Source organism: Trichosurus vulpecula, chromosome 6 (assembly GCF_011100635.1).
Source record: "Trichosurus vulpecula isolate mTriVul1 chromosome 6, mTriVul1.pri, whole genome shotgun sequence".
In the NCBI taxonomy this organism is placed as follows: Eukaryota; Metazoa; Chordata; class Mammalia; order Diprotodontia; family Phalangeridae; genus Trichosurus; species Trichosurus vulpecula.
Window position 1 is genome coordinate 185,749,428 of NC_050578.1, and position 12,034 is coordinate 185,761,461.

A 12,034-nucleotide genomic window follows, 5' to 3' on the forward strand; every position below is an offset into this window, starting at 1 on the left:
TCCATTACCCGTTCAGGAATTGTCCACATAGTGTCGCTGCTGCAGGAGAGCCTGAAAATATTTTCTGCCCTTTCTGCCCTTCTCCTCCTCCCTCCATCTCCTTCTCTTAAAGAAGAATGCGATAGTTGTTAGTACAGTGGAGAAGCCCTGCTGTATAACACATATAGTGTGATAAGCGAACACCAAGAAGTACCAAGCATTATACATTGTATCTGTTTACTGATTAATCTCCTTCAGTTGTATTTACGCTAGAATGTTAAAATATCATTAATATTAGCAAATAATAGGGCTGTTCTTTAATGTAAAATGCCTGTTATGGGCTCAGTTTAGGTTGGAAAGTTTCTCAAAATTGGTATAAAAATTACCTTTATTTCAGAGAAGGATGTCCTTTTTCCAGCTTACCCTTTTCTAAAAGTCCCAAACCTATTTTTGATCAATGTAGAGAAAGAAGAAAAATAAAATTTCAATAATTTACATTTACTGACATAACAGATGGGAATCAATTGTATTTTAAAGTGTATGCATTATGTGTGTTTATACGTATACGTATATGGAGAAGGTCCTTCAGAACATGTTTTATGTGTTTCTGTGGTAGGCAAATGTCTGGTATAAATGAGAACTTACATAATTTATGCTGCCTTTTTTTACAACTTATTTTGATAGGAAAATACACTTGAAACTTCTGGGCAATAACCTTTTACTTTTGTTGATGTTTTAATAGAGCTAAGTGATGATTTGTACCACCAATAGTTTTTGAAGGTGTTTTTGCCCTTGCTTCAAAGTCATACTCTAGTCTTATGTGAAAAATAATATATACCCTCACTTATAGCTTCCCATACCCCAGAGAAAACCAAATTCATGAACTCTTTCATCTGAGTAGTTGGCTAAGTTTGTTGTTCACTCTTTCAGTCATGTCCTCCTCTTCGTGACTCTACTTCAGGTTTTCTTGGCAAAGATTCCAAAGTGATTTGCCATTTCTTTCTCCAGTTAATTTTACTGGTGAGGAACTGAGGCAAACAAGGTTAAGTGACTTGTCCAGGACCACACAGAGATTCCAAAGTGATTTGCCATTTCTTTCTCCAGCTAATTTTACAGGTGAGGAACTGAGGCAAACAAGGTTAAGTGGCTTGCCCAGGACCACACAGCTACTAAGTGTCTGAGGCTGGATTTGAACTTGAAAAGATGGGTCTTCCTGACTCCAAGTCCAACACTGTGCCACCTTGCTGTCCCTGACTGTGTTTAGGTCAATTCTTTTTAAAATGAATCCACTCTCTCTCCTGTCATCATTCTCAAAATGTTTTCCATTCAACTGCTTCATCCTTTTAGGAAATGTTTGTCCTAAATCTGTTTTATTTTGAGTGGCACTTATAAACTACAGTCTAGCATGAAGCAGATGTATTCATTTAATAGTTTAATTTGATGACTCCTTTAAGAGGTTTTATAATCTTTATATTTTACCATTGGGTTTGGAATTTTATGCTCCTTTAAGAGGTATATTACCTTCATCAGATGTTTTCATTTTAAGCTGTTGACTTATAAACACATGGCCTGCAGGGATTGGTGTGCAGAAAATTTATTTGCTTACAGATTTATTCTTCAATACATTTTTTATTTAGTATACGAGTGTACTGAGGAACAGAGATGATTGATAATGAATGTTTATTAGTAAAATGCAACTTTTCAGTGGTTAAAATAATTTTTTCCTCTAGCTTAAAATGTCTCTGTGACAGATCACTAATATTGAGAGAACACTTAGGAAAGTTAATTAAAAATTAAATGTTCTGAGACTCACATTCAGCCGTGTGGGTGAGAATTTTGGAGATAAAAAACCACAACAGCACGAGTGTATATTTTTTTCTAGGGGTATTGGTCAACTTTTTCTTTAAGCACCCAATCATTCAACTAGTTCATCCTACTGAAAAGATAGTGTGTTTTACTTGCTACCGGCCCACTATTAACATGCACTTGATGAATTTGTACCTTCTAAATCCATTGTGTCTCTTAAAAGAACATTAAGGAAGAAGTGACCAACCTTCATCTATTAAACACAGAAGTAGGAATGCAGCAGGAGGGCCCTGCCATGAAAATAGCTTGTGTAATCAGCAGAATATAAATGGCAACACCACCCTGTGCTCCTTTTCTGATGGTGGAAATGGGAGGAATTCCATAGCCAGCCATATGACCAGGCTCTATCTGACAAAGATGCTTACATTTTTTGCATTCGGCTGAATGAATGTAGCATGGAAATTTTTGTATGCGGGAGGTAAACTGTTCCAGTGCCTTGTGACTGAATTCTTGTCCAAAGAAAGAAACTCAATAAAGGGTCATTCTTTTAGCATGTGCACTAGAAATATGCACAATGATTGGAAGCATTAAGGAAATTCCTTCTCATAATATCTCTGATATTCTTTGAAAATAGAGTGAGACCTCCCTCTTCTTTTTAGGTCGGAGAGAGGAAGATTTAAGCAGAAGCTCCAGTTCAAGTAACGAGAGGTGCCTTAGAGGTTTAAGTACTGGCTTGTTTAGAGCCTGGTTGGAATCCAACCTGTTTTGCGGCATGAAATGAGTTTGATGGTGTCAGGTCAATCTCCTGTGACTGATAATCCTCATCATAAAACTACTGTAAATGATTCAGCATGCTTTGGTATTATTTCTAGCTTGTGCCCAGGAGAGGCCAGAACTGAGCTAGCATTGCAATTGAATTGCCCTTGCTTCGGAGACTCAGAAAAGGTAACTCTCCTAGTAAAGACCAGGATTCCTAGCTAACCTAATAAGGAAATTTCCTGACCTCCCTTTGCACCTTGGGTTGCCTTTACCCCAGAGAAAAATATTTTCCTCTGTCAAGAGCAGAATTATTGAGAACATTTGAAGTGAATGTTAAAGGGAATGGTGTGAGTTTGGGGGGGGGGGTGGGAACAGGGAGAGGAGAAATAGTAGCAAATTATTTTGAAAGTGAAACTTAGTCCATTTTATTAACTCTAAAAGCCCCTAAATATTGTGCAAGAAGAATTGTATTTTTCTGAGAAATTTGTCATTTGGGGAAAAGGAAAAGAATTACAGTTCTCTTTCCACTACCACTTGCTATCTTAATCTACCTCTCTCTTACATGGCTTCAGGAGTATTTCTTTACCTCACAGAAATGCTTAATGGATAGGGGGAAGTACTCTGTTTTTTTTAATCAGAATATTATAATTTTATTATTTTTAAAAACTTAGTAAGGAAGAGGCATAGAAGACAAGAGGAATTTAAGGAAACCAACAAACCAAAAAATAAAAGAAAACAGAACAGAAACTCCCAGGGAAAAGTCAAGAATGAGAAAAGACAACATTTTGTTAATAAAATATTCTCTGTCTTCCTATCCAGCTTCCTTGGACCTTGCATTCTTGTCCCCCACTTGAAACAGCAGAGAGATGTCAGCAATAGATCATCCTGTCATCGAATAGTACAAACTTAAGTAAATTACAAGCAGAAGCCAGAGTAGGTACGGTAAGAATAGTGAGGGCCAGTAGGAATTCTCCAGTAGAGTTTAGATACTTCCCCTTTTTAAGTCACAGGATTCCATTCATGTTCATTCATAGATGAAAAATGAATTGGGTATTTTTCATTGATGTATTCTGTAGTGTCCAAAAGGAAAAAACAAAATACTCACAAGGGTCAGTACTAGAGATACAGTCATGAGTATATCTAGGTTATCATGATCTTTTCTCTGCAGTCTTTACATGTATTTTTTTTTGGGCACAACTTTGAATGAAAATGAAGTAACCGAACTAACAAAACTCATCCTCTTAAAATGTGGCACAGTTTAAATGATCTAGCAATTATAGCAATACATATATCTGCTCAATTGCATTTATGGGGATAGAGACATGGGGAAGAGGATATTCTACAACTCAGTAATTCACCATAGAAGTTTGGACACCAGATATGTCTATGAGTATGTCAAAGTTTTAGCAAGAAAGTGGAATTGTCTGAGATACACTTTTCCATCTTTGGTGTGATGTTGTGTTGAAAGAACTCTGTTGTCATTGATTACCAAACCCAATCATTATAGCATTTCCAATCAGTAGCCAGTGGGCAAGCCATAATCAGGCCTAATGTGCCATTTAGCATTTTTAATATCATCTGTAGGGCGTGAATGAATACCATGTTTTGGCTACCTTGTAGCATTTTCTTTTCCTTCCAAGAGTAGAAAAAAATTCAAAATTTAAAAAAAAATCTTAAAATAAAAAATTTTCATTTACTTTCAGTAGGTTCTGAACTGTTTACAAGTAAATTCCAAAAGAAGCACCACACAAACTGTGCTTATCTAGTTAACTCCTCTCCTCCCAGCAGCCTTTGCTTTATGAGGGCTAAGCATTTTCAGATATTTCTGTTGTAACTGGGAAAATGTTAAACAGTGCAGGGTACAGCGTGTACCCAGGGCTTTGTAAGTGCCTCAGTCTGTGGGCCCTGTTATATGTTCTGTGATGTTTTTGTTGACAAGCATCAGAATAAAATTCAGCCCTGGACTCAAAATAAGAATAGTGAATGAAAGAATATGATTTTAAAAAAATACAGACTGTTTTCTCCTACAATTATTTGTCTCAAAGGGATTTTCTCTAAAGTATGATTACCATGCTTACACACAAACCAATGCCTCTTGGTTATCTGAGGACAAGACCATGGTTGTTTACAGTTTTTCAAGAGTACAAAGTCTTTAAGAGTTTAATTGTTAATGCACTCTGAATAATAAAAGGTAGCCATATCCCTCAGAAGCACAGGGCAAGTGTAGCAAAGTGGAACTGGTTATTTGTAACTGTGCATGTTTCCAATATTCTATCTGGTATTATCCTAAGGATTTCCTTTTGAGTCTAGTAGTTGGAACAGGGAGAAACCCTTGACTTTTTGGGGGGGTGAGGTGCTCTGTGCCCATACACACACACACACACACCCTGTACTGTTTACTTGACGGACTCACCCAGGTTGTATCCCATGACCTATGTTCCTCTACAGAGACAGATCTGGCTAGGACAGGCTTTGTATTGCTGGGTCTGGTTTGATCAATGGGAGGATCCCCTTTGTTTTACCTGAACTACAGCTAGTTCCAGTTTTGGATCATTTAGATAAGATGAAAAACAGGAAACTTTTCCCCACAAAATAGAATATTTCAGCACCTGGATTCCTTATCTGCTTTCATATAGGTCCACCACCAGGCAGCCAATAGCACCAAAAAGTAATATTCCTTTGGAATTATATGAAAGGTTTCCACTACTGTGGTGGTAGAATTTGGAATCAGAATGGGTGTTAGAGGACAAAAGAGAGATGATTACAGGGCTGTAAATTGAAATACAGAAACTGATTTGTGTTTCAGAGAAAATTAAAGGTGGCTTAGATTCCTTGGCAGTATCTATACTCCGAATATCAAGATATGCAGAAAAGATTCCAATTTTGAAAATTTTTATATGAATTGAAATTTTTCCAGATACATGTTCTGTAGGGATGAATTATTTTTTTTTTTTTTTTTTTTTTTTTATTTTTTTTTTATGTTTTTTTTTTTCCTTTATTTATTTTTAGTTTACCACACACGGTTCTACATAGTTTTGAGTTCCAGTTTTTCTCCCCTCCCTCCCCCCTCCCTCCCCAAGACGGCATGAAGTCTCATATAACTGTCATGTATAACTTCGCATTGAATTAATTTATGCTCTATTCAAGTCGTGGAGAAGAATTTTGACCAATGGAATGAATCATAAGAAAGAAGAAACAGAACCAAAAAAAAAAAAACAACAAAAAAAAAAACCCAAAACCAAAAACAAAAGAGAAGCAGAAAAGGCGAGCATGTAGTGTGCCTCAGTCTGTATTCAAACTTCGCAGTTCTTTCTCTGAATGAAGATAGCATTCTCCATCGTGAGTCCCCTGGATTTGTCCTTGCCCCTTTAGGTTGCTGAGAGAAGCGCAGTATGTCAGGGTTTGTCCTCACGGAATCCACATATCTGTGGCTGTGCACAACGTTCTCCTGGCTCTGCTCCGCTCACTCAGCATTATGTCGTGTAGGTTTTTCCAGGTTGTTATGAAGTCTGCATCATCCCCATTTCTTATGGCACAATAGTATTCCATCACCTTCATATACCACAGCTTGTTCAGCCATTCCCCAATTGATGGGCATCCCTTTGCTTTCCAATTCTTGGCTACCACAAAGAGAGCTGCTATAAATATTCTTGTACATATGGGTCCTTTTCCCGCTTGCGTGATTTCTTTGGGATACAACCCTAGAAGTGGTATTACTGGGTCAAAGGGTATGAACATTTCTATAGCCCTTTGGGCATAGTTCCACACCGCCCTCCAAAATGGCTGGATCAGCTCGCAACTCCACCAGCAATGCAACAATGTTCCAATTTCCCCACATCCTTTCCAGCATTTATCATTCTCCTGATTTGTTATTTTAGCCAATCTGACAGGAGAGATGTGGTATCTAAGAGTTGTTTTGATTTGCATTTCTCTAATCAGCAGCGATCCAGAGCATTTTTCCATATGCCTGTAGATAGCTTTAATTTCTTCCTCTGAAAACTGCCTGTTCATATCCTTTGACCATTTCTCAATTGGGGAATGGCTTGTATTCCTATATATTTGGCTTAGCTCCCTGTATATTTTAGAAATGAGGCCTTTATCAGAGATACTAGTTGCAAAGATTTTCTCCCAATTTCCTGCTTCCCTCCTAATTCTTGTTGCATTGGCTTTTTTTGTACAAAAACATTTCAATTTGACATAATCAAAATTATCCATTTTGCATTTTGTAATGCTCTCTATCTCTTGTTGGGTCATGAATTCTTTACTTTTCCACAAATCTGATAAGTAAACTATTCCTTGCTTTCCCAAATTACTTAGAGTATCAACTTTTACTCCTAAATCATGAACCCATTTTGACTTTATTTTGGTATATGGTGTAAGATATTGGTCTATGCCCAGTTTTTGCCCTACCATTTTCCAATTTTCCCAACAGTTTTTGTGAAATAGTGAATTATTAGCCCAGAAACTGGCTTCTTTGGGTTTATCAAAGAGTAGATTGCTAAACTTGTTGATTTCACCTACTTGTGTACCTATCCTATACCACTGATCCACACCCCTGTTTCTTAACCAGTACCAGGCAGTTTTGATGACTGCTGCTGTGTAGTACAGTTTAATATCTGGTGTGGCTAAACCACCATCCCTAGCATGTCTTTTCATTAATATCCTAGATACTCTAGACCTCTTGTTTTTCCAAATGAATTTTGTTATTATTTTGTCCAGCTCAGCAAAAAAAAATTTTGGTAGTTCGATTGGTATGGCACTGAATAGATAGATTAATTTAGGTAGAATTGTCATTTTTATTATATTAGCTCGGCCTAACCATGAGCAACTGATATTTCTCCATTTATTTACATCTGACTTTATTCGCGTGGAAAGTGTTTCATAGTTATGTTCATATAGGCCCTGGGTTTGTCTTGGCAAATAGACTCCCAAATATTTTATAGTGCCTTCAGTAACTTTGAATGGAATTTCTCTTTCTATCTCTTGCTGTTGGGCTTTGTCAGTAATGTATAGGAATGCTGAGGATTTATGTGGGTTTATTTTATATCCTGCAACTTTGCTAAAGTTGTTTATTATTTCAAGTAGTTTTTTACTTGATTCTCTAGGATTCTCTAGATAAATCATCATATCATCTGCAAAAAGTGATAATTTAGTTTCTTCTTTTCCTATTCTAATTCCTTCAATTTCTTTTTCTTCTCTTATTGCTACAGCTAATGTTTCTAGAACCAAATTGAATAATAGGGGTGATAATGGACATCCTTGTTTCACCCCTGATCTTATTGGGAATGCATCTAGTTTATCCCCATTACAAATAATGCTTGTTGATGGTTTTAGGTAGATGCTATTTATAATTTTGAGGAAGGTTCCCCTTATTCCTATGCTTTCTAGTGTTTTTAATAGGAATGGGTGTTGTACTTTGTCAAAGGCTTTTTCTGCGTCTATTGAGATGATCATATGGTTTTTGCTAGTTTTGTTGTTGATATGGTCAATTATGCTAATAGTTTTCCTAATATTGAACCAGCCTTGCATTCCTGGAATAAATCCTACCTGGTCACGGTGTATTATTCTCGTAATGAGTTGCTGCAATCTTTTTGCTAATATTTTATTTAAAATTTTTGCATCAATATTCATTAGAGAAATTGGTCTATAATTTTCTTTCTCTGTTTTAACTCTACCTGGTTTAGGTATTAGTACCATATTTGTGTCATAAAAAGAATTTGGTAGGACTCCTTCTTCTCCTATTTTCCCAAATAGTCTGCAAAGTATTGGAATTAGTTGTTCTTTAAATGTTTGATAGAATTCACATGTAAAACCATCTGGCCCTGGAGATTTTTTCCTAGGGAGTTCGTTGATGGCCTGCTCAATTTCTTTTTCTGATATGGGGTCATTAAGAAATTTCACTTCCTTCTCTGTTAGTCTGGGCAGTTTATGTTTTTGTAGATATTCATCCATATCTCTAAGGTTGTCAAATTTATGGGCATACAGTTGGGCGAAATAATTCCTAATTATTGTTTTGATTTCCTCTTCATTAGAGGTGACCTCACCCTTTTCATTTTTTATACTGGTAATTTGATTTTCTTCTTTCTTTTTTTAATCAAATTGACCAAAGGTTTGTCAATTTTATTGGTTTTTTCATAAAACCAGCTCTTTGTTTTATTTATTAATTCAATAGTTTTCTTGGTTTCAATTTTATTAATCTCTCCTTTGATTTTCAGTATTTCTAATTTGGTATTTAATTGGGGGTTTTCAATTTGCTCTTTTTCTAGCTTTTTCAGCTGTATGCCCAGATCATTGATCTCCTCTTTCCCTATTTTATTCATGTAGGCATTTAGAGATATAAAACTTCCCCTAAGAACTGCTTTTGCTGCATCCCATAAGTTTTGGTATGTTGTTTCATTATTGTCATTCTCTTGAATGAAATTATTGATTGTTTCTCTGATTTGATCTTTGGCCCACTCACTCTTTAGAATTAAATTATTTAGTTTCCAATTAGTTTTTAGCTTATTTTTGCATGGTTCTTTATTAAAAATGATTCTTATTGCATCATGGTCTGAAAAGGATGCATTGACTACTTCTGCTTTTCTGCACTGGATTGTGAGGTTTTTATGCCCTAGTACATGGTCAATTTTTGAGTATGTGCCATGTACTTTTGAGAAGAAAGTATATTCCTTTTTATCCCCATTCAGTTTTCTCCAGAGGTCTATCATATGTGCCTTTTCTAAAATTTTGTTTACCTCCTTAACTTTTTTCTTATTTATTTTGAGGTTAGATTTATCAAGTTCAGAAAGGGGGAGGTTGAGGTCTCCCAATATTATAGTTTTGCTGTCTATTTCTTCCTGTAACTCCCTTAACCTCTCCTCTAAGAATTTGTATGCCTTACCACTTGGTGCATATATGTTAAGCAATGATATTGCTTCATTGTTTATGGTGCCTTTCAGCAGGATATAATGTCCTTCCTTATCTCTTCTAATTAGATCTATCTTTACTTTTGCTTTGTCTGAGATTAGGATTGCTACACCTGCTTTTTTTACTTTAGCTGAGGCACAATATATTTTACTCCAGCCTTTTACCTTAACCCTATGTGTATCCCCCTGTTTCAGATGTGTTTCTTGTAAACAGCATATTGTAGGATTATGGTTTTTAATCCATTCTGCTATCTGCTTCTGTTTTGTGAGAATGTTCATCCCCTGCACGTTCAGGGTTATGATTTCTATCTGTATCTTTTTCTCCATCCTAATTCCCCCTGTTTATGCTTTTATTTCTCCCTTTCCCCTTCTCCTCCCCAACAAAGTTTTGCTTTTGACCGCCGCTTTCCTCAGTTAACCCTCCCTCTTTATTCCCCTCCCTTATCTAACCGTTACCCACTTGCTACTTCTCCTCTTCCTTCTGCCCTCCCCCCTCCCTTTTTCCCCCCTTTCCCTCCCACTTCCCGTAGGACAAGTTAGATTTCTAAACTTATCAGAGTATGTTATTCCCTTCTTGAACTAGATCAGATGACAGTAAAGCTCAAATACTGCTCTTCTCCCTCCCTTCTTTCCCTCTACTATAATACGTTTTTTTGCCACTTCCTTTGGTGTAATTTACCCTTTTCTACTACCTCCTTACCACTTCCCTCATAGCCCTCCCTTTATATCTCTTATTTATATTTTATATCTTTACATCAGTCAATTTATACAGGCATTCACAACCTATGTATATCCCTTTCATTTGTCACAATAGTTGTACCATTCACAAGAATGACTTATATATGTATATGTATATATATATATACATAAAAAACATACATAAGATGATATAATCCCACATAAAGATGTAAACAACCTAAGCTTATTGGTTAATGAAGTTTGTGGGGTTTTTCCCCCTGGTTACCTTTTTATGTCTCTCTTGAGGTTTGTATTTGGAGATCAAATTTTCCATTGAGTTCTGGCCTTTTCATCAGGAAGGTCTGGAATTCCCTTATTTCATTGAATGTCCATCGCCTTGCCTGGAAAATTATGCTTAGTTTTGCTGGGTAGTTGATCCTTGGTTGTAGTCCCAGCTCCTTTGCCCTTCGGAATATCATATTCCAATTTCTCCTGTCTTTTAATGTGGAAGCTGAGAGATCCTGCGTGATCCTGACTGTAGTTCCACGATATTTGAATTGCTTCTTTTTGGCTGCTTGCAGTATTTTCTCCTTAAGTTTATAGCTCTGAAATTTGGCTATAATATTTCTTGGTGTTTTCAGTTTGGGATCTCTTTCAGGGGGTGATCGGTGAATTCTTTCAATGACTATTTTGCCCTCTGGTTCTAGGACCTCTGGGCAGTTGTCTTTGATAATTTCTTCGAAGATACTGTCAAGGCTCCTTTTTTCATCGTGGATTTCTGGTAGACCAATAACTCTCAAATTGTCTCTCCTGGATCTATTTTCCAGGTCAGTTGTTTTGCCAATCAGATATTTCACATTTTTTTCTATTTTTTCATTCTTTACATTTTGTTTTATTACTTCTTGATGCCTCATAGATTCATTAGCTTCCACTTGCTCAAGTCTAATTTTAAATGAGTTAGTGTTTACATTTTGCTTTTGAGCATCCATTTTCAATTGGTTGATTTCACCTCTCAGGGTGTCCTTTTCTCTCTCTAGATTCTGAATCTCCATAGCCATTTCGCCAATCTTATTCTTTAGGGACTTGATTTCGTCAGTGGATTTTTTCTCCCTTTTTTCCATTTTTTCCATATTTTCTTTTAGCTCCCTAATTTGGTTTTTAAAATCCTCTTTTAGCTCTTCCAGCAGTGCTTTTTGGGCTGGAGACCAGATCATATTAGCTTTTGAGGTATCTGATGTATCTACCGTGTCATTGCTATCTTCTTCTAAGTCGATATTTTGATCCTGCCTGTCTCCATAAAAAGAATCTATTGTCCTCGGTTTTTTTGTGTTCTTCTTCATGTTGGATTGCCTTTTGCTGGCGTTAGAACGAATTTCTATCTGTGAGTCTCAGGGTTTTCTGTCCCAGCTTTCTTATTCTGGGGGTTGTGAGTCTAAAATTATAACCTTCAGTTTCCTGAGGTGTGGGGGAGGGGTCTGGCTCCCTGGCGTCTCACTCCCTATGGGTGCTCTCCAGCACTTGCTTTTCAGCAATGGTCTCAGCCGTTTGTTGTTTGAGCTGATGACTGGCGCTTCCCCTGGGGGAGCAAGGTTACGTCTGGGCTCCTGGCTTGGCCCCCTGCCCACTCTTCCCCTCTGGGACTAATAAGCTGCTGGTATTTGTCCAGTGAGGCCCCGCTACTCTCTCCTCTGTTTCAGTTCTCTTTTTTTTTTTTTTTTCCCCGAGGAATTCTCTGGGTGAGGGGGGGAGGGGTTAGAGCCGCTTACCTAGCCATTGAGTCTTCCGGAAGTTCAAGAGGCCGAGATCCTGGGTTTTGCAAGCGGCAGGACTGGGTGTTTTCGCGGCTGGTGGCGTTGCGCTGCCTCTCGTCGCTCTCAGAGACTGCCGTCCTGTGTTGGGAAGCCTGG

General features: G+C 37.2%; 1 protein-coding gene across 3 annotated transcripts in view; it reads left to right on the forward strand.

The window, feature by feature from the left end:
- Nucleotides 1-12,034, forward strand: part of PPARGC1A (PPARG coactivator 1 alpha) — a 784,344-nt gene that overhangs the window by 608,428 nt on the left and 163,882 nt on the right. Inside the window, exon 1 of one of the 3 annotated variants that reach the window (XM_036762815.1) lies at nt 2,675-2,730. The exons of the other annotated variants lie outside the window; for them this stretch is intronic. The gene's annotated coding sequence lies outside the window, so the exon portion shown is untranslated. Of the gene's footprint in view, nt 1-2,674; nt 2,731-12,034 lie in introns of those variants that run through there. 3 annotated transcript variants of the gene reach the window in all.